We start from the raw sequence: 20,669 nt of genomic DNA on the forward strand, positions 1-20,669 counted from the left end.
GCTCCATCATCTTGTTGCATTTTCAACAAACCAAAAGTCCGGATCTTCATTTCCTATGCCCTTGAACATAAGTAGCTTTACGGAGTTTGCCATGTTGAATGGTGGTGGAGGTAGTGGTGGTGTGGGTGAGGGGGTAAGCGGTGGAGGTGAGGATGGAGGTGGTGTGGATGGATGAGATGAGGATGGAGGCAATGTGGGTATTCACAAGAACCCTTGTCTTGTCAACTAAATAGCACTCAACGGAGAGGCCTGGGCTGCTCCTTCATCGTCACTCATAGGAGGTTCAATCAGCAGGCTATATTCAAGACCTCTTCTTCCTCCATCCCTGAAATACCTTCCACTTCGCATAGCTCCAAACATCAAGGTAACTGCATGACCTGCTTTTCACACAAGAGCATCTTAATCCAAGTATTTAATGATTTCAAATACTTACCTTGCGCCCCCTTGAAGAAGCGGCGCTCTGCTTCGCTGTAATTGAGCAAAGTATCAACCGCGAACTCTGTCAAAAACCCTCCTATGATACAGTCGAGCCAGTGATTGTTATCGAGAAATCTAGTGTCTATGCAGAGCTGCTAGTCCCACTAAGACTAGTAGCTATCTTAGAAACAAACAAACTAAAACTACTTTCATTTTCCTTTATGAGAAGTAGATAAGAGGGGAACAAAGGAGACCAACCTCTGTCTTGCGCTTGTTTCCTTGCTTGATTCCTCTCCCTTCTGATAGATCTTTGCCACTCGCTTCCTCGTCTACCAGCTTCAAAGAGCACCTGTGGAATCAAAGCAGCATAACACTATCCAAGAACAGAGATCTACTATCACAAACAATATAGGACCAAATATATATTGACCACACAAATGCATATATCATCAATCATACAAGAATGTGGAGGAAAACTTGAATAGCTTTATTAATATCAAGAATAGCAAAGAGGATTACAACCAATTGTTCTGACCCGGCGTCATCCTCTCAGCAAGAAATCATTTCTTCACCTCATGAAAAGCTTAGATCACCCAACACTATGATGTTACACCAAGAAACCAGCAACACTTCCTTACAAGATACAAAATTCCAGCCTCTGGATCTTTGGGATGAGGGATCCATATATAGATGATTGCAGGGAGGTGAGTCAGCTTCTGAGATTTGATTAGTATCCTCTCTCTGATAGTTCTTGATTCCACTTGGAGATTGATGATCTCTTACTCATCCCTGGGAGAATTCAGAGAGGCAAGTGTCATAGGAGAAGTTTCTGGAATAATCCATGTCGAACCACCTTGCAAAATGTCTCTGCCATTTGTCCACTCTCGCTCATCACACCCTGTAGAAGAGCTATCCAGTATGCATCGCACCTTTTACTCTGGGCAGGTGGGATGCATCGCACCTTCTGCACTGGGCAATCTGTATGGTCCAGATTTGACCAGTTCTGAGCAGTTTTCTGTGGAGAACTTCTGGGAGATGATGTAATCAGCTGACCTTGTTCCTTTAGGGTGTGAAACAACACTTTTAGGGACTTAGGAGCCCTTGGTTTATGGACATATATGATTGGGGTTGCAGTGCCCAAAAATGTCTATAACAGTCGCCCCCTAAAGCATGAGGTCGTTAATCTTCTGATGTAAGGTGAAATGCTTTATCATGAGGATCCGAAGTTTTTTCGAGCTGGAAGGTGACCTGTAATAAGATACAATACAATACATTATCTTCATAATATTTTCATGATCTAGCTGAGGCGGGCATTCCCATGCTCAGCTTTATAAATTCATTTTCATGTACATAAGACAGACAATCGTCTGTGTGCAGACTGATGATTCTGGTAGAGCCATCATCCTTAGATTGTACGATTATCTGTGCAGCAATGATGTACATTTGATGTCTTTATTTTCCTAAACATATATCACAGCCCGGATGGATGAAACTAGATCTGGGGTCTTCAATCTCGTTCGATCTTCACTCAAAGTACAAGTCGATCCATGTGAGAGATGTTCTGGAGTCGAACATGGAAAGACATCGCCTGATTACCAGCTGGTGATGTAAGCTATTAACAGGCGCGAGAGGAATCATCGATAATGATGATGACCCTCAAGGTACGACAGTACAATTCACATGGTGTGAAAAAGGGACTTTGTGTCGAACACCACGCAAAATCTTTCGGTCGAAGGCCATTGATGTAAACCTATCGCCGGAAATGAGAAACTTGCCATTGAGGCATGCAAGCTTCAAAGTACTGAAAGGGTTGTTCCTAGATCGACTTCCTGGATAATGAGCTGATGTCGAAAAGAAGCGATCTGTCATAGGAGGGCCTTAATGAATCCCACATCTACGACATGGAACAGAGCAAATGATTTTAATGGAGGTGAAAATGATCTGATGATATAAGGTTCAGAGTGGCGGTCATGAAAGAATGGAGCGTGAATGTATTGCACCGGATGAGACACAAGTGAATTCTCTGAGCGACTTCTCTTGAACATACCGGTGACACTGACATTATGGATTGGTAGCATTAACCCCAAATGTGGATGGTGTGATGGACCAATGGTGATATGACCAGTGAACGGAACAACCCAACCCGACTCGGATGCGAAGTGAAAGTGTCATGTTCAAGAGCGACTTGCTACCAATAAAGTTTCTTCAAGTTTTCTTCCCAATTTTTCCCCAGTCATTGCTGACCAGTACCTCTTTATTTTTGTCAAGCTTGAGAAGGATAACATATGCTCATTCTATAATTTTCCCTTCGGGCAAACCCATCGCTATATTTTAACAAGCCTAGCGACAATGAAACTCGTTCTTGTCTCTATGGACAAGTTTGTCGCTATTTGGTTTTAACGAGTTTAACGACAAAGATAACTCGGTCCGTTTCAATTTTAGAGATTTTGAAAGGGACGTAAAGAAGACTCCATTAATCCTTTTTCGTCATATAATCCCTTAAGTCCGAAAAAGTATAAAATAATACAAAAGGGATGAATTTTCGGTAATTTTAACGAGCTGAACAAAACAAGCGCTCGATCTTTTTGTGTAATAATCCCTCAGGTCCAAAAAGATTAAAATCTAGAGGAGGGATAGCACTTCTGGTCACTTTAACAAGTTGGAGAGGCCAATTTCTCGGCAATCTTTTCATATTTTACGAGTCAGATGAAAAGAGCTTAAAGGAGACTCGTTTTTTGAGGAACGAGTGATAAATTCGGGTAGCAGCTGATTCCAAGTAAGGTTTTGAATTTTCCAGTCACGGCAGTGTCACAAGGATGGCTAACAGAATCACTCATCGTAGCTATTCCTCAAAAAGGGTAAACAATCAAATGGAGGCGTATGATCGGCCAAAAACATAGTGGAGGTGATGATGAGAACACGACCAAGGCTCAAAAGCTGATGATAATGCATTCACAATGGTTATTTACCGGAGATTGGTTCATTTTTTAATAAATGAGCTTAAACTCTGGGGGAAACATTTGCTCATTGCTTATGTTTAATTTTTAACGAGCTTGAACTCCACATAAAAACTGCTCGTGGCGGGTTTATTTTTTAACGAGCTTGAACCCTGCGGTAACACTGCTCATGATAAGTTTGCATGCCCCCAGCATAATAACGCAAATTGAGGTGCATGCCCCCCAAGCTTCATTGCATTCAACTCGGTGGTTGGAATGAAGGTTTACCTTTGATATCTTTGAAGGACTTGACTTGGATTTTACGAGCTCGTAATCAAAGACTCGATTTGGAAAGGGAGTTGTTTAACTTTTTAATGAGGTTTCTAAGATAGCTACCAGTCTTAGTGGGACTAGCAACTCTACATAGACACTATATTTCCCGATAACAAAATGGCGACACGATATATATTGACCACACAAATGCATATATCATCAATCATACAAGAATGTGGAGGAAAACTTGAATAGCTTTATTAGTATCAAGAATAGCAAAGAGGATTACAACCAATTGTTCTGACCCAGTGTCATCCTCTCAGCAAGAAAGCCCTTCTTAACCTCATGAAAAGCTTAGATCACCCAACACTATGATGTTACACCAAGAAACCAGCAGCACTTCCTTACAAGATACAAAATTCCGGCCTCTGGATCTCTGGGATGAGGGATCCATATATAGATGATTGCAGGGAGGTGAGTCAGCTTCTGAGATTTGATTAGTGTCCTCTCTCTGATAGTTCTTGATTCCACTTGGAGATTGATGATCTCTTACTCATCTCTGGGTGAATTCAGAGAGGCAAGTGTCATAGGAGAAGTTTGTGGAAGATTCCATGTCGAACCACCTTGCAAACTGTCTCTGCCATTTGTCCACTCTTGCTCATCGCACCCTGCAAAAGAGATATCCAATATGCATCACACCTTTTACTCTAGGCAGGTGGGATGCATCGCACCTTTTGTACTGGGCAATCTGTATGGTCCAGATTTGACCAGTTCTTAGCAGTTTTCTATGCAGAACTTCTAGGAGATGATGTAATCAGCTGACCTTGTTCCTTTAGGGTCTGAAACAACACTTTTAGGGACTTAGGAGCCCTTGGTTTATGGACATATATGATTGGGGTTGCAGTGCCAAAAAATGTCTATAACAGTGATCGACAGGGAACACAATCTTATCTTCAGAAGCTTCCAATTATCGCACTAGCTCTGGGGTCCAGACAATTGGACCATCAAGCCTCCACCTCCCTTGGTTGTCTGAAAACTTCGCGATCCACTCGTATAATTCAACTGGGTAGGAACAAAAGAAGATTTCATGAATTTTTGTGTACAGATATATGTCCAACCCCTATTCTTTTTTCAATCGTGGATTCCTATTTCTTGCGCCGTGAATTCATGGATCTTCCTATCCAACTAGTCTTCAATATCCTTCTTAGTTGGATTCCAATAATGCGACATCACACATCTCGTTATGCAGATCTCAATCCCGGAAACGAAACCATTTTTGGCTTGATGGGCCTTGACCTAGGTTCAACGTTAGTCAGCCAAGAAAATCCCTACACTACTGTCCCTTTCAACATCAACTCGCTAGGCGCGAACTGAAGTCTCACCCGAAGCAGTGTCAGGGGATGCAGGAACTAGGCTTTCACACCCTAAGATGGTTGTGATGTCAGTTTTACGACTTAACTCTGCCTTCACGTAGATTGATAAGCCTTTAGGGCTTATTAATGTACTTATTTATTAGCCTTCCAGAACCTCCGTGAAGGTCTGCGATCATTCTTTGCGTAACCCTAAAAATCAATCTCGACACTTACGCGCCTCTATAACTACTTTTTTGTATAGTTTCCCGAATTATCTTAAGTGTTCGCCAATTCTATTATGCAATTAATATTGTCTTCACGTAAACATATATCTCTACTTGCATTCATATAACAAAGGAAAATATATATATTTGTGCATCAAATTAGCAATAAAACATAAACCCAGTTCTTAACATAATATAATCGCATGCAATTGACAGAAGTAAAATGCACAGTAAATTCAAAATACTTCTCTTTATTAATGGTTCAGATTTTCTAGTATAGACTCTAACTGCCCTGTGCACACAGCTACAGGGGTCTGCGCACTCAGCTGCAGACTTCTACCCTAGGCCTCTATGCACTTAGCTACAAAGCCTTTTTCCTACGCTAAGACTCTCGCTCTTAGCTCTTTACAAACTCACCAATGGCTCCAACTATCTATCCACCGAATTGAACTATCGTAGACTCCTCTAAGACCTCCTTTTTATACAATCCCATTGTCGATGGACCAAGGGCAGATCTCATAAAGCCAACACAACCTATCTAAACTAAGGGCGGAAACCCTTTTTGACTCTTGATATCTTTGCGCTCTATGATCATAAAATGCGGAGACTTTACATTTCTTTATACAAAATTCGGGTTTCTGCCCCAAAATTGACCCCAAGGGACTCGTTCCCAACAGTTAGTGCCAGGGGAAACTCCAACATCAAAATCACCTTACAAGATGAGCACACATGAGTTGGTTGAGTTAAAGTTGTAGCTGAAGGAAATGTTGGACAAGGGATACATTAGGCCAAGTGTATCACCTTGGGGTGCACCGATATTGTTTGTAAAGAATAAACATGGTACCCTTAGATTATGCATTGAACATAGGAAGTTGAACAAAGTAACCATCAAGAACATGTATCCATTGCCGAGGATTGATGACTTGTTTGATAAGCTAAAGGGAGCAGCAGTGTTCTCTAAGATCGACTTGAGATCTAGATATCATCAAGTACGCATCAAAGAGGAGGACATTTATGAGACCACATTCAGGACCAGGTATGGGAATTATGAGTTTGTTGTTGTTGCATTTGGCTTAGGTAATGCTCCAGCTAAATTTATGTGCTTGATGAATATTGTGTTGCGTCCATATTTGGATAAGTTCATTATTTTGTTCATTGATGATATGCTGGTATATCCTAAAAATGAGGAAGAGCATGCAAAACATTTAGCCGCAGTGTTGATGTTGTTGAGAGAGAATCAGTTGTATGCTAAGCTTAGCAAGTGTAGTTTCTTCTAGATTGTGGTATATTACTTGGGACATGTGGTATCCATGGAGGGAATTCCAGTAGATCCAGAAAAGATAAGGGCCATCATGGAGTGGGTATCTCCTAAGAGTGTGGATGAGGTGAGATATTTCATGGATCTGGCAGGCTATTATTTAAGGTTCATCAGGAACTTCTCGTAGATTGCTTATCCTATTACATCGTTGTAGAGGAAAGGCAATGTCTGAATGGACAGACAAGTGTGAGGCTAGATTTGAGAAGCTTAAGTAGTTGTTGACACATGCACCAGTGCTATAAATTGCAGATATGGAAAAAGAGTTTGTAGTATGCACAAATGCTTGTAAGAGAGGACTTGGTGGAGTCCTTATGCAAGATGGATAGGTGGTATGTTATAGTTATGGAAACTAAATGAGCATGAGAAAAACTACCTGACATGTGATCTTGAGTTAACAATGATCATACATGCATTGAAGATGTGGAGATACTATCTTCTTGGCAGGAGGTTTGTACTTACGAGTGATGATATTGGGTTGAGATATTTGTTTGACTAGCCTAATCTGAATGCTAAGCAGTCTAGATGGTTGGCCATGATCAATGAGTTTGATTTCAAGATCCAGTACATCAAAGGTAAAGGGAACATGGTGGAAGATTCTCTCAGCAGGCGGGTACATGTAAATCACTTGGCAGCTATGAGCTCCTATGGGACAGATCTACATGATAGGATCTTGTAGGCAATTCAACAGGATGTCAGGTATATGGAGATTGTGCATAGGTTGCAATAGGGTACTGGTACATGTACATGTGGTAGTACAGGTACATGTACATGTGTAAGTATAGGTATAGGTAGTGGTACAAGTACATGTGGTAGTACATGTACATGCATAGGTACAGGAATAGGTATAGGTGGAGGTGCACAAGGTATGGATTATTTTCTTACAGCGGATGGATTGGTCAGATTCATAGACATGGTATATGTGCTAGATAGCAATGAGATCAAGAAGGTGATATTGAGGGGGTTTCATGTGAAACCTTATTCAAGTCCCCCAGGTTATCAGAAGACATTGACTCTAGTGAAGATATATTATTATTGGTCGAATATGAAGAAGGATGTAGCAAATTTTATGGCTAGGTGTTTTGATTGTCAGCAAATGAAGGTAGAGTGCAAACATCCAGGTGGATGGCTACAGCCGATTGTGATTCCAGAGTGGAAATGGGAGGTAATTTCCATGGCCGTCAGTACATGGTTGTGGAAAACAATGAGACAACATGACTCCATCATGGTTGTTGTGGACAAGTTGACGAAGGTTGCACACTTCATTCCAGTGAAGTCTACATTCTCAACTAGCAATGTGGCACAGGTATTCGTCAGAGATGTGGTCAAATTGCATGGTGTCCCAAAGAAGATTGTGTTAGACAGGGATGTGATGTTCACTTCGAAGATTTGGGAGGATTTATTTGCAAGATTGGGAACACAGTTGGACTTCAACACAACTTATCATCCACAGAAAGATGGACAGACAAAAAGGGTCAATAGGATATTGGAGGACATGTTGAGGATGTATGTGATGCATCAGTAGTGGAAGTGGGAAGAGTATCTCCCCTTCTTATAGTTTTCATACAAAAATGGTTATCAAGAGTCATTGAGGATGAGTCCTTTTGAGGCATTTTATGGGTCAAGTTGCAATAATCCTATCATTTTGAGTCATCCGGTTAACAGGGTGTTGATTGGACCAGATATGTTGGCATACATGGAACAAGAAATGCAAGTGATCAAGAAAAATATAAAGGCAGCACAGGATAGGAAGAAAACATATGCAGATAGGAACAAGTTGTTTAAGGAGTTCCATGTCGGGGAACAGGTGTACTTTTGCATCAAACCGAAGAAGAGCTCCTTGCATATTAGATCTTGTGCCAAGTTGGCACCACATTTTTGTGGACCCTTCAGTATCATTGAGAGGATTGGGCCATTAGCCTATCGACTTGCATTGCCTCCGACTCTAAAAGTCCATGATGTTTTCCATGTATCTTTTCTTAAGAAGTATGTTAAGGACGTTGCAATTGGTTGGTCTGTATTGCAAGTGGAACTAGATAGAGAATTTTGGTCGAAGCCTCAGTGTATATTGCAGAAAAAGATGCTCATGCTCCAGAACTGAGCAACTGATCAAGTTAAAGTGTAGTGGAAGCACTTTGGGCCTGATGAAGCTACATGGGAGATGGCGGATTAGATGCAGGCTATGTATCCTTCCTTGTTTGTTGGTTGAGGCAAAGCAATTTTGGTATGGTGTTTTGGGTATATGTATTGGTATATGTTTTGGTATATGTTTTGGTGATGTTGCTATATGTACATATGTATATGGATGTAAATACCGCCATGAGCTAAGTTATAAAGCTCCAATAAGCAGTATGGGTGTCATGTTATTACTTTTTCATGTTGTTATGTTGTCATGATGGTTTGCTTTCAATAGGGTGATCATTGTAAATACTGCATCGAGCTATGTTATAAAGCTCCATGGGTAGTATGTTTTATTTTCAGTGGTTTTGTTGAGGTCTTGGTGTGGTCTAACACTAAGGATGGTGTTCCCCAAGGGGAGGGTTCTGTAACAAACCTAGTGAAAATTCCATGTAATAAAAGTTAATAAAGGAAAAAATAATAACCACGATTGATGGGACACTTATTCCAAGCTGGATGTTGGGAAAGACATCCTAGTGTAGGTGTTCATTTGGTTTTTTATGGCTAAGGAAATTGGCAAAGGCAATGACTAAAGATTTGGAAGGGAAAAATGGCATTTTTGGCACATTTATTTATGACAATAATGGAAATTAGGAGAAAAATGAGTTGAAAGGTCACGGGTTGCACGTGAGGAGGAAAATGAAGGAAAATAATGGAAAATGAAGAAAATAGAGGCCTCATTCATAAAAAGGCTTTTGAGGATCAGTTGGTAACCTTTTGTCAGTTAAGTCTTTGAGCTCTCTCATTATTCTCTCTCTCTCTCACTCTTGAACACTTAGAGTTTTCTTGGAGCATTTTGGCATTGGAGCAAGAAAGACAAAGAAGGCAAGAGGAAGCAAAGATCAAGTAGGGAAATGTAGGATCAAGCAGCTACAACAAACTTCATTGCAAGTATCGACTTGCATGTGTATTTTCCTTGTTAGATTTGGCATGCATGTCATTGCATGTGGTTCTTTTGTTGTTGTGGCATGGGTTTTTCCAAGTGTAACAATGTTTTCATCCTAGCCTTGCCATTTTACAAATAGCCATGGTGTGATGGGGTTCTCATGTTTTAGTTGAGCTGGATTTTCGGATGGATTCAAAGCTGAGTGGGGTGGATCTCCAAGTGATAGAGCACATGGCCTAGTGATCCCTGAACCAAACTATGGATCATGGTAAAGCCACTGACCTAGTGATCCCTAAGCTAGCCTATAGGTTGTGGTAAAGGCAGGATTGTGTTGCCTTGGTGGGCCTTGGAATCCTTGTCGGTGAATGGTAGGATACACGTTAAAGCCAAGAGGTGGTTTTATCTCCATTGGGCCTAGTAATCTTGAGTTTGGGATATGTGTTAAAGACTGGAGGGTGGGTCTCCGTTTAGGGCCTAGGAATCCTTGTCGATGAATGGTAGGATACACGTTAAAGCCAAGAGGTGGTTTTATCTCCATTGGGCCTAGTAATCCTGAGTTTGGGATATGTGGTAAAGACTGGAGGGTGGGTCTCCGTTTAGGGCCTAGTGATCCAGGTTTGGATTTCAGTAAAGCCTTAGAGACTAGGAGACAAGAAAATTCCTCACAGTGTAGGTGGAGAAATCCGATGGCATACATGCTTGTTTTTCCTAGTGATCGGGTGGAGATAACGGTAAAGCCTGTTATGATGTGTTAATTGTGTTTTCCTAGTGATCCATTATGGATTACGATAAAGAGTAGTTTCTATTGATGAGGGTGAGGTGGTTTAGCCTCAGTATGCCCTGGTTGGTTCTTTTGGTTTGAGTCCCACATTCATGCTTAGAATATGGCATGGGGTTGAATGACTAAAGAGAGATTTGGCTCATCCATTCTATGGTCAGGAACATGGTAGTCCCATCTTCAGTTGGTTTATTGCATTCATTAATGAGAAATTCTTTCCCTTGATTTTCATGTGTAAATTTATTGATGTATATGTGGATTTTATGGCTGATATGCTTATGATATTTCTGTCCCTATTATGTTGGTTATATGTATTTTTTATGACAACAACTATATATGGCTCTCAACATGCTTTTACTTGTGAATGAATGGATAATGTATCTATGGCCTAATAGATGATAATGCAGCAAATGACATGAGGGAACAATGGTTCATAGTGATTCTCAGATAAGTATGATATCCCTACACTTAATTCTGTTGTTTACACCTGTAGGTTACATGTTGATGATATGTTTGACGAAATGTCTGGCATGGCTAATAGGGGTCTGATTAAGGTCTTGTTCAAATTATTGATTTTGCATTAGTGTTTCCCTATTATTTTACTATTCCTGAGTTACCATTCCTTTCTGGGGAGTGACCTGAGCTATGGGCATGAAAAAGTGGCTCAAATCCTAAACTTGCTGGCATGACACTAATAAATTTAGTCTCTGGTCGCTGGTATGAAAGCCTATGAGAGCAACTTTGGGTTTCTGAACGCTCTCTTGCCTATAGCATGGGAGTGACTGAAGCCTAAGATATCCACAACATCAGTGGGACCGAGGGACATGATGTCTGAGTGGCTGACATGTCTCCTGAGGGTTTTTTTGCTAATGTGGATAGGTTGGTTGATGTGTTCTATCGATTCCACTTCCTTAAGGTCACATAGGAGGTCGAATCCAATCATAGTATCCTATCGTCGCATGTTTACAAGTTGGCATGGTTACTTGGGTAGATGTGGGAGGAGGGTGTTACACATAGTCCATGCATGAAGAACATGTTGGCCTTAAAAAATTTATGTTATTAAGAAAACGTTCCATGCCAGATGTTTACAATGTATATCACCAGCCCCAATAGTGGGACATTGGAGCCACTCCTTTCTCCTCAAAGAACTAGATGATCTCTCTAATGCCTTGCGGGAGGATCCAAGGTGAAAAATTCCTTTTCTCATATAATGATGGGGTATATATAACCAAGGGGCGATGCTTCCCCTTTGTGACTCTTTTACTAACCTCATGATTGTTCAACTTCCTATGATTTTTCAACTTACATGACTCTCTATATTCATGTGTGTCCTTTGGACTTCCACTTTACAATACATCTCAATATAATGTACATGGTACACAATAGTGATATGGCATATGATCACTCATTACATGACATTACATGACACTGTTGACATGGACTACTTGGTGATATGGAAATGACAAATCACTGTTGCTATTATTAATGATGTCTACTTGAGAATACCCTTGTCTTCCACCTTCTCATGACTTGGTGACAAGAATCTTCAATGATATCAAGTCTTAGGTTGTGGTCACGATTTGGTGTCCTTTTTCTTTGATAGATCAACTAGCATGCTCATCTACAAGAATTTCCTTTGCATGTCTTACTCCTTCATCTCCTTCTTCATCATCCCATCAGGTTCCTGTATCTACAATTCACTCATGACGAAACGACATCATCTTGAAAACCTCCTAGCCTAAGATGGTGCATTCTGGTCTAGGGACTGAGCCAAAACTGAGTTACAAGTTGGGAAGGAAGGCTTAGTGACTGCACATTACATAGTCCCAACAACCAGGGTTAAGTATTGAGGCCTAGAACTGTGCAATGCGTAGTTCAAGATGGGTTGAGAGGCTATCTTCTGCAAAGTTTTAGAGATGATTGAGTCTGGCTGAAGGAGGGGCCACTGTGGAATATTTATGTGCAGTTTTGGAGAGGAAGGCTAGCTGAATTATATGTAATTTTGGGATACAATGGGTCATAATGAGGGGAGGACCACTAAAGGCAGCTTCTGCACAGTTCTAGAAGGGAAGGCTGACTGAAAACATTACATAATTCTTGAAGGGAAGGATGGTCTTGTGCTTAGGAATTGCACAATGCAACAGCTCTAGGGGATAGGAAATGCACATTGTGCATATCCAGGGGTCAAGGTCATAGTTTGTTGACTAGCAATGCATAGTCTGGGCAGGCTAGGTGAAGCCAAGTTGAAGGGTCAGGGAGCTTCTTTAGAAAAGGCTAAGTGCTGGACCAGTGGGACTGGAGGGTGAAGTGATGAAGCTTAGACTATGTCCTAACACTTAGAATACTTGATGACACAACAACAATGATCACCCATGACATGTGAACAAAATTTTTTCTTTCCTATGACTACTTCATGACCAACTATGACAAGTGCGACACCTAAGATATACTTTATGATGACTGTGACGACACTTGTGCGACAATGCTCAAAACTTTGTGAATGAGTGTGACAAGTGTTTACATGGTTAGGAAAACTCATAAACACAAAGATGAGCCCTTGGAACCACCAAAATGAGCTTATGCATAAAGTGCAATAACCAACATGCAAAAAGATGACATATTTCCTATCTTGCGAAAGGGAGTGAAACAATTGGCAAAAACACATGGACTGAATTTCAGTGTTTTCGACCATACATGTCATTGAAGACAGAATTATATGACAATGGTAAGTTTTCCTTCATACTACACTAAGAGGTGCATTTCAACTTCATGAAATATGTGCTTTATTTTTCGTACCTACCCTCATTGATGAATTATTGGATGAATTGCATGAATCAATTTACTTCACCAAGTTGGATCTTCATTTAGGATATCATCAAATCAGAATGAAGATTGAAGACATTCCAAAAACAACATTTAGAACTCATGAGGGTCATTATGAATTTTTGGTCATGCCTTTTGGCCTTACCAATGCACCTTCTACATTTCAAGGTTTGATGAATTCCATTTTCAAACCCTTCCTTAGAAAATTTGTGTTAGTATTTTTTGATGATATACTAATCTACAACAAGTCTTGGAAGGATCATGTTCAACATGTTGACAGGGTGCTCAAACTATTGGAGGAGAAACAATTATATGCAAAAAGCTCCAAATGTTTCTTTGGAGTACAAGAGGTGGAATATTTGGGTCATATTGCATCTCATGAAGGTGTTAAGGTAGACCCTAGCAAAATTAAAACCATTAAGGAATGGAAATCCCCACATCCATAAAGAATCTAGAAGATTTCTTGGGTTGACAGGGTATTATCGCAAGTTTGTTAAGAATTATGGGAGAATAGCAGCACCTCTAACAACATTATTGAAGAAAGATGCATTTTCGTGGACTCCAGAAGAAATGAAGGCCTTTTAACATCTTAAATAGGCAATGTGCCAAGCACTGGTCTTAGCTACACCGGAATTCACAAAAACCTTTACTGTGGAATGTGATGCCTCAGGAAATGGAATTGGTGATGTTTTAGTGCAAGAAGAAAGACCCATTGCTTTCAAAAGTTGTCCAATCAAAAGAAAGTATTTACGCAAAGCTATTTATGAGAAGGAAATGTTGGCAATACTACATGCACTTAATAAATGGCGACCCTACCTAATGGGAAGACACTTCAAGGTAAAAGCAGATCATGATAGTCTTAAATACTTTTTAGAACAAAGATTATCTTTAGAAGGGAAGCAAAAATGGGTCACAAAGATGTTGGGTTATGACTTTGAAATCATCTAAAAAAAGTGAAGCAAAATGTTGTGGCAGATGCACTCTCAATAAAGGATGAGGATGTGGAAGCATTTCTTTGTGCCATTTCTATTATCCAACCAGATAGGATAAACGAAGCAAGGGATGAATGGAAGAATGAAAAAGAAGTGTGGGAAATCATTCAAAAGATACAACAAGATCCGAGTACATCTGATACATTTAGTTGGATAAATGATTCGTTATGGTACAAATATCGGTTATACCTATGTAAGAATTCCCAACTCAAACAAAATATTCTTAGGGAATTACACACCTCTCCTTTAGGATGGCACTCAGGATTTCTAAAAACTTACCACAGGGTTAAGAAGGAATTTTTTTTGGGATGGCCTTAAATCGGATATTCAAAAGTTTGTGGCAGAATGTTTGGTTTGCCAACAAAATCAAGTTGAAACAATTACGACCCCATACCTATTACAACCTTTATCCATTCCAAGCCAACATTGGGAGGAAGTTCAATGGATTTTATCACAGGTTTGCCCAAGTCCGAAGGAAAGAGTGTTATCATGGTGGTAATGAATTACCAAGTATGCATGCACACTTTTGTGCATTATATCATCCATTTAAAGCGAGTACAATATCTACTGCATTTATGGAAACAATTCAAAAGCTACATGGAAACCCAAATATTATTGTAAGCGATAGAGATCCCATTTTCACTGGAAACTTTTGGACAGAATTATTTTCTTGTCTTGGTACTCAGTTAGCTTATAGCTCATCTTATCATCCTCAATGTGATGGGAAAACTGAGATAGTAAACAAATGTTTGGAAGGATATCTTCATTTCTTTGTATCTGATAAACAAACACAATGGGTCAAATGGTTGACTCTGGTTGAATGGTGGTGTAACACTTCCTTCCATAGTGCAACAAAAATGACCCCATTTATGGCACTTTATGGATATCATCCACCGTCCATCACATCATATTTAAGGGAAAATTCTAAGTTTCAAGCAGTGGAAGCTCATGTCGAGCATCAACAACAAGTTCTCCAACTCTTAAACGATAACCCTCGCTTCGGTGTAGAATAAAATGTAACAACAGGAAGATCAGCATCACAGTGAAAGAAGTTTTGATGTAGGTGACTGGGTATTCCTACAGCTACAACCATATAAACAAATTTCCCTCAAAAAAGCTAAGAAGGATAATAAATTATCACCAAATTATTATGGTCCATACAAGGTGTTGCAAAAGATTGGTAATATGGCATACAAATTGGAGCTTCTTGCAGCTTCCCGAGTGCACCCAGTTTTCCATGTTTCATGCTTAAAGAAGGTTATAGGTGACAAGGTCCCAATTCAAACCATATTGTCGAAACTTGACGAGGAAGGAAAAATCATATTTGAACCTGAAGCATTCACAGAAACAAGAACCTGACAGCTACAAAATCGATCAATTTTAGAGTATCTCATCAAGTGGAAGAACTTACCTGTTGAAGATTCCACACAGGAGGACAAGAATTTTATACAAAAGCATCCAAAACTACTCAAGCATCGAGGACAACACTTTTTGAAGGAGAGAGCCATGTTAGGTCCCTATACTCCTAGTGTAGCCCCTTATTGTTATTAGTGCAACCCCTGTATGGTATTGTTGTGCCCATGTAGTTCCCATGTTGTTATTATTATGCCCCATAGAAGCCCACTATTGTTATTGTTGTGCCCCTATAATATTATTGTTGTGTAGGCTTTGATTATATTGGGACCACTTAGACTCCTATATATAGAAAGGATGTATTTTCATTTGTATCATCCAAGAATTGTTCATTTGTGTAATGTAAAGGAGGTTGCCCCCTCGAAGAGGCCGATTTTGAAGTCGTTGATCTATCTTTTCTTCTATTTTGTGAGTTGGTTACATAACAAGTGACCACCCAACAATACTCCTATAATCACATGAAATTCATTTTCCCAAGTGGGAGGTCATCTCTATAGATTTTATTGTGGATTTTCCACTCACGTCACAAAGACACAATGATATCTTGGTCATAGTTGATAAGTTGACCAAAAAGCATACTTCATCCCAATCAAAGACACTTATGATGTCACCAATGTGGCATGAGTGCATAAGAAAATTTATCTAGATACATGGTGTTATCGGGAAATCTAGTGTCTATGCAGAGCTGCTAGTCCCACTAAGGCTGTTAGCTACCTTAGAAACAAACAAGCTAAAACAAACTAAAACCACTTTCGTTTTCCTTTATGAGAAGTAGATAAGAGGGGATTAAAGGAGACCAACCTCTGTCTTGCGCTTGGTTCCTTGGTTGATTCCTCTCCTTTCTGATAGATCTTTGCTGCTTGCTTCCTCGTCTACCCAGCTTCAAAGAGCACCTGTAGAATCAAAGCAGCATAACACTATCCAAGAACATAGATCTACTATCATAAACAACATAGGACCAGATATATATTGACCACACAAATGCCTATATCATCAATCATACAAGAATGTGGAGGAAAACTTGAATAGCTTTATTAATAATCAAGAATAGAAAAGAGGATTACAACCAATTGTTCTGACCCAGCATCATCCTCTCAGCAAGAAAGCCCTTCTTCACCTCCTGAAAAGCTTAGATCACCCAACACTATGATGTTGCACCAAGAAACCAGCAACACTTCCTTACAAGATACATAATTCCAGCCTCTGGATCTCTCGGATGAGGGATCCATATATAGATGTTTGCAAGGGAGGTGAGTCAGCTTTTGAGATTTGATTAGTGTCCTCTCTTTGATAGTTCTTGATTCCACTTGGAGATTGATGATCTCTTACTCATCCCTGGGCGAGTGAAGAGAGGCAAGTGTCACAGGAGAAGTTTCTGGAAGATTCCATTATCCTCCACCTTGCAGATTGACCCTGCCATTTGTCCACTCTCGCCCATGACACCCCATAGAAGGGCTTTTCAGTATGCATCAAACCTCCCGTGTGTATTTAGGTGGGATGCAGTGCACTTTGACCATGGTGCAGGTGAGATGGTCCAGTTTTGACCAATTCTGAGTAGTTTTTCATGGAGAACTTCTGGGAGAAGATGTAATCAGTTGACCTTGTTCTTTTAGAGGTTGGAACAACACTTTTAGGGACTTAAGAGCCCTTGGTTTATGGACATTTATGAGATGGGTTGCAGTGCCCAAAAATGTCTATAACAGTTACCCCCTAAAGCATGAGGTCGTTAATCTGTTGATGTCGGGTGAAATGCTTTATCATGAGGATCTGAAGTTTTTTCAAGCTGGAAGGCGACTTGTAATAAGATACAATACAATACATTATCTTCATAATATTTTCATGATCTAGCTGAGGCAGGCATTCCCATGCTCAGCTTTATAAATTCATTTTCATGTACATAAGACATACAATCGTCTGAGTGTAGACTGATGATCCTGGTAGAGCCATCATCCCTTGGATTGGATGATTATCTATGCAGTAATGATGTACATTTGATGTCTTTATTTTCCTGAATATATATCGCAGCCCGAATGGATGAAACTAGATCCGGGGTCTTCAATCTCGTTCGATCTTCACTCAAAGTACAAGTCGATCCATGTGAGAGATGTTCTGGAGTCGAACATGGAAAGACATCGCCTGATTACCAGCCAATGATGTAAGCTGTTAACAGGCGTGAGAGGAATCACCGATAATGATGATGACCCTCAAGGTACTACAGTACAATTCACGTGGTGTGAATAAGGAACTTGGCGTCAAACACCACGCAAAATCTTTCGGTCGAAGGCCATTGATGTAAACCTGTTGCCGGAAGTGAGAAACTTGCCATTGAGGCATGCAAGCTTCAAAGTACTGAAAGGGTTGTTCCTAGATCAACTTCTTGGATAATGAGCTGATGTCGACAAGAAGTGATCCATCATAGGAGGGCCTTAGTGAATCCCACATCAATGACACAGAACGGAGAAAATGATTTTAATGGAGGTGAAAACGATTTGGTGATATAAGGTTGAGGGTGGCGGTCATGAAAGAATGGAGCGTAAATGTATTGCAGTAGATGAGACACAGGTGAATTCTCTGAGCGACTTCTCTTGAACATATCGACGACACTGACATGATGGATTGGTAGCGTTAACCCCAAATATGGATGGTGTGATGGACCCATGGTGATATGACCAGTGAACGGAACAACCCAACCCGACTCGGATGCGGAGTGAAAGTGTCATGTTCAAGAGCGACTTGCTACCAATAAAGTTTCTTCAAGTTTTCTTCCCAATTTTTCCCTAGTCAATGCTGACCAGTACCTCTTTATTTTTGTCAAGCTTGAGGAGGATAACATATGCTTGTTCTATAATTTGCCCTTCGGGCAAACCCATCGCTATGTTTTAACGAGCCTAGCGATAGTGAAACTCATTCTTGTCTGTATGGACAAGTTTGTCGCTATTCGGTTTTAACGAGTTTAACGACAAAGATAACTCAGTCCTTTTCAATTTTAGAGAGTCTAAAAAGGGACGTAAAGAAAACTCCAATAATCCTTTTTCGTCATATAATCCCTTGAGTCCGAAAAAGTATAAAACAATACAAAAGGGATGAATTTTCGGTACTTTTAACAAGCCGAACAAGACAAGCGCTCGATCTTTTTGTGTAATGATCCCTTAAGTCCAAAAAGATTAAAATCTAAAGGAGGGATAGCACTTTCGGTCCCTTTAACGAGCTGGAGAGGCCAATTGCTCAGCAATCTTTTCATATTTTATGAGTCAGTTGAAAAGAGCTTAAAGGAGACTCGTTTTTTGAGGAACGAGTGATAAATTCGGGTAGCAGCTGATTCCAGGTAAGGTTTGGAATTTTCCAATCACGACAGTGTCACAAGGATGGCTAACAGGATCACTCTTCACAGCTGTTCCTCAAAAGGGTAAACAATCAAATGGAGGTGAATGATCGGCCAATACAGAGTGGAGGTGATGATGAGAACATGACCAAGGCTTCAAAGGCTGATGATAATACATTCACGATGGTTATTTACCGGAAAATGGTTCATTTTTTAATGAGCTTAAACTCTGGGGGAACATTTTCTCATTTCTTATGTTTATTTTTTAACGAGCTTGAATTCCGCGTTAAAACTGATCGATCTAGTCGTATAATAAGGATGTCTCATTTAAAAAATGGCATTTTTTAAAAGCTTTTCCCCACATCCTTTCTTTATGCAAGTTAGGAAACGACCAATCCTATGAGTTTAAAGGGTTAGGGGACCTATAAATTTAAAAAATAAATGGTTGCTCTTCGCTTGCATGCCAAAAGGTTTGCATGCCCCCAGGTATTAGTGAAGTAGAGTTTCTAGGTTACTCCTCAATTTGCAGATAAAACATCCATTTTATCGGGAAAGGCCTACCTTTTCCAGGTTACCTTTCAATTTTCAGACAAAACATTTGTTCTATCGGGAAAGGCCTACCTTCTAACGGAGGTATCTTATTCTAGTTTAACCCAGTTTTCCTAAACGGACGGGTATGTCAACCAGTCATATATCCTTCGCGGAAACCTACTCTATGCCCAAGGTTTTCCTGTCGAAACAGGCCAGGGTGCATGCCCCCTGGGTTTCAGTCATATCCTCTGAATCACTCGCGCTCATCAGGAGGACAGACTGGGGATTGATGAGACATTCCTTGCGTGAAAAGACCATGCAGGGATGGTATATGACTATTTGCTACGTGTAAACCGGGGAATGAAAGTTGGTCTACGAGCTTGACCACTCTTCCTTCATGCAGAAAACACATTACTCTAAAGAGTGAGGAGACAATGGCTCCCATGCAATAAATATAGTCACGTCCAAGGAGTAGATTATAATCTAGGGGTCCTTGGACTACCATTACGTTCATGTGAACGGTTTTCCTTCTCAATATTATCGGCACATTGGGAAGGATCCATAACGGTCGACTGGTTCCTTTGTTAAAGCCTGTTAGATTTCTCATTTCAGGCAAAAGCGGTGGCGAACCAAGCGCTTTCCAAGCAGTTGAGGAAAGGATACTCACAGAAGCCCCTTCATCTACGATGGTACTGGCCATTACCATTCTGTATATTTGAGAAATGATTCGAAATAGTACACTAGCCGGTAAGCAGGGTCTGCCTAGTAGATTCCAATCGAAGGAAACAACTAGGTTGCTTGGAGGTGGGACCGAATAGATGGCTGGATATGACTCTGACGAACTTCCTTCCTACGGTAAAGGAACAGGTAGACTACCCCCATGTTCATCAGAGTCTATGCTTACGAAGAGAATTTGGACGGTGTCGTTCTTGTTCTCTCCGGTGACTGTATCATCTGAAGATGGATCCTCTGAAGGCAAGACCAGGTCAACTGCCGCCTCGACCTTTTGACTTTCGTCTGGTGTGGATTCAGATGGTTTATCTTCAATGATAGATGCTTCGGCCAACCATAATGGCGTGTCAGCTGGATTTTCAACTAGTGACGGACTCGGCAAGAGTTTCTTATATCCAGGAGGAAGTCGTAATGGTGAAACCGGACGGTCATCCAAAACTCTTTTAGCCTCGTCTAAGAAGGGACAACGGTGGACGGCGTGATCGCCTTCACACAGT

This window comes from Pinus tabuliformis, chromosome X, assembly GCF_031772625.1.
Source record: "Pinus tabuliformis cultivar Carrire ecotype Pingquan chromosome X, CPIR1, whole genome shotgun sequence".
Classification (NCBI taxonomy): Eukaryota; Viridiplantae; Streptophyta; class Pinopsida; order Pinales; family Pinaceae; genus Pinus; species Pinus tabuliformis.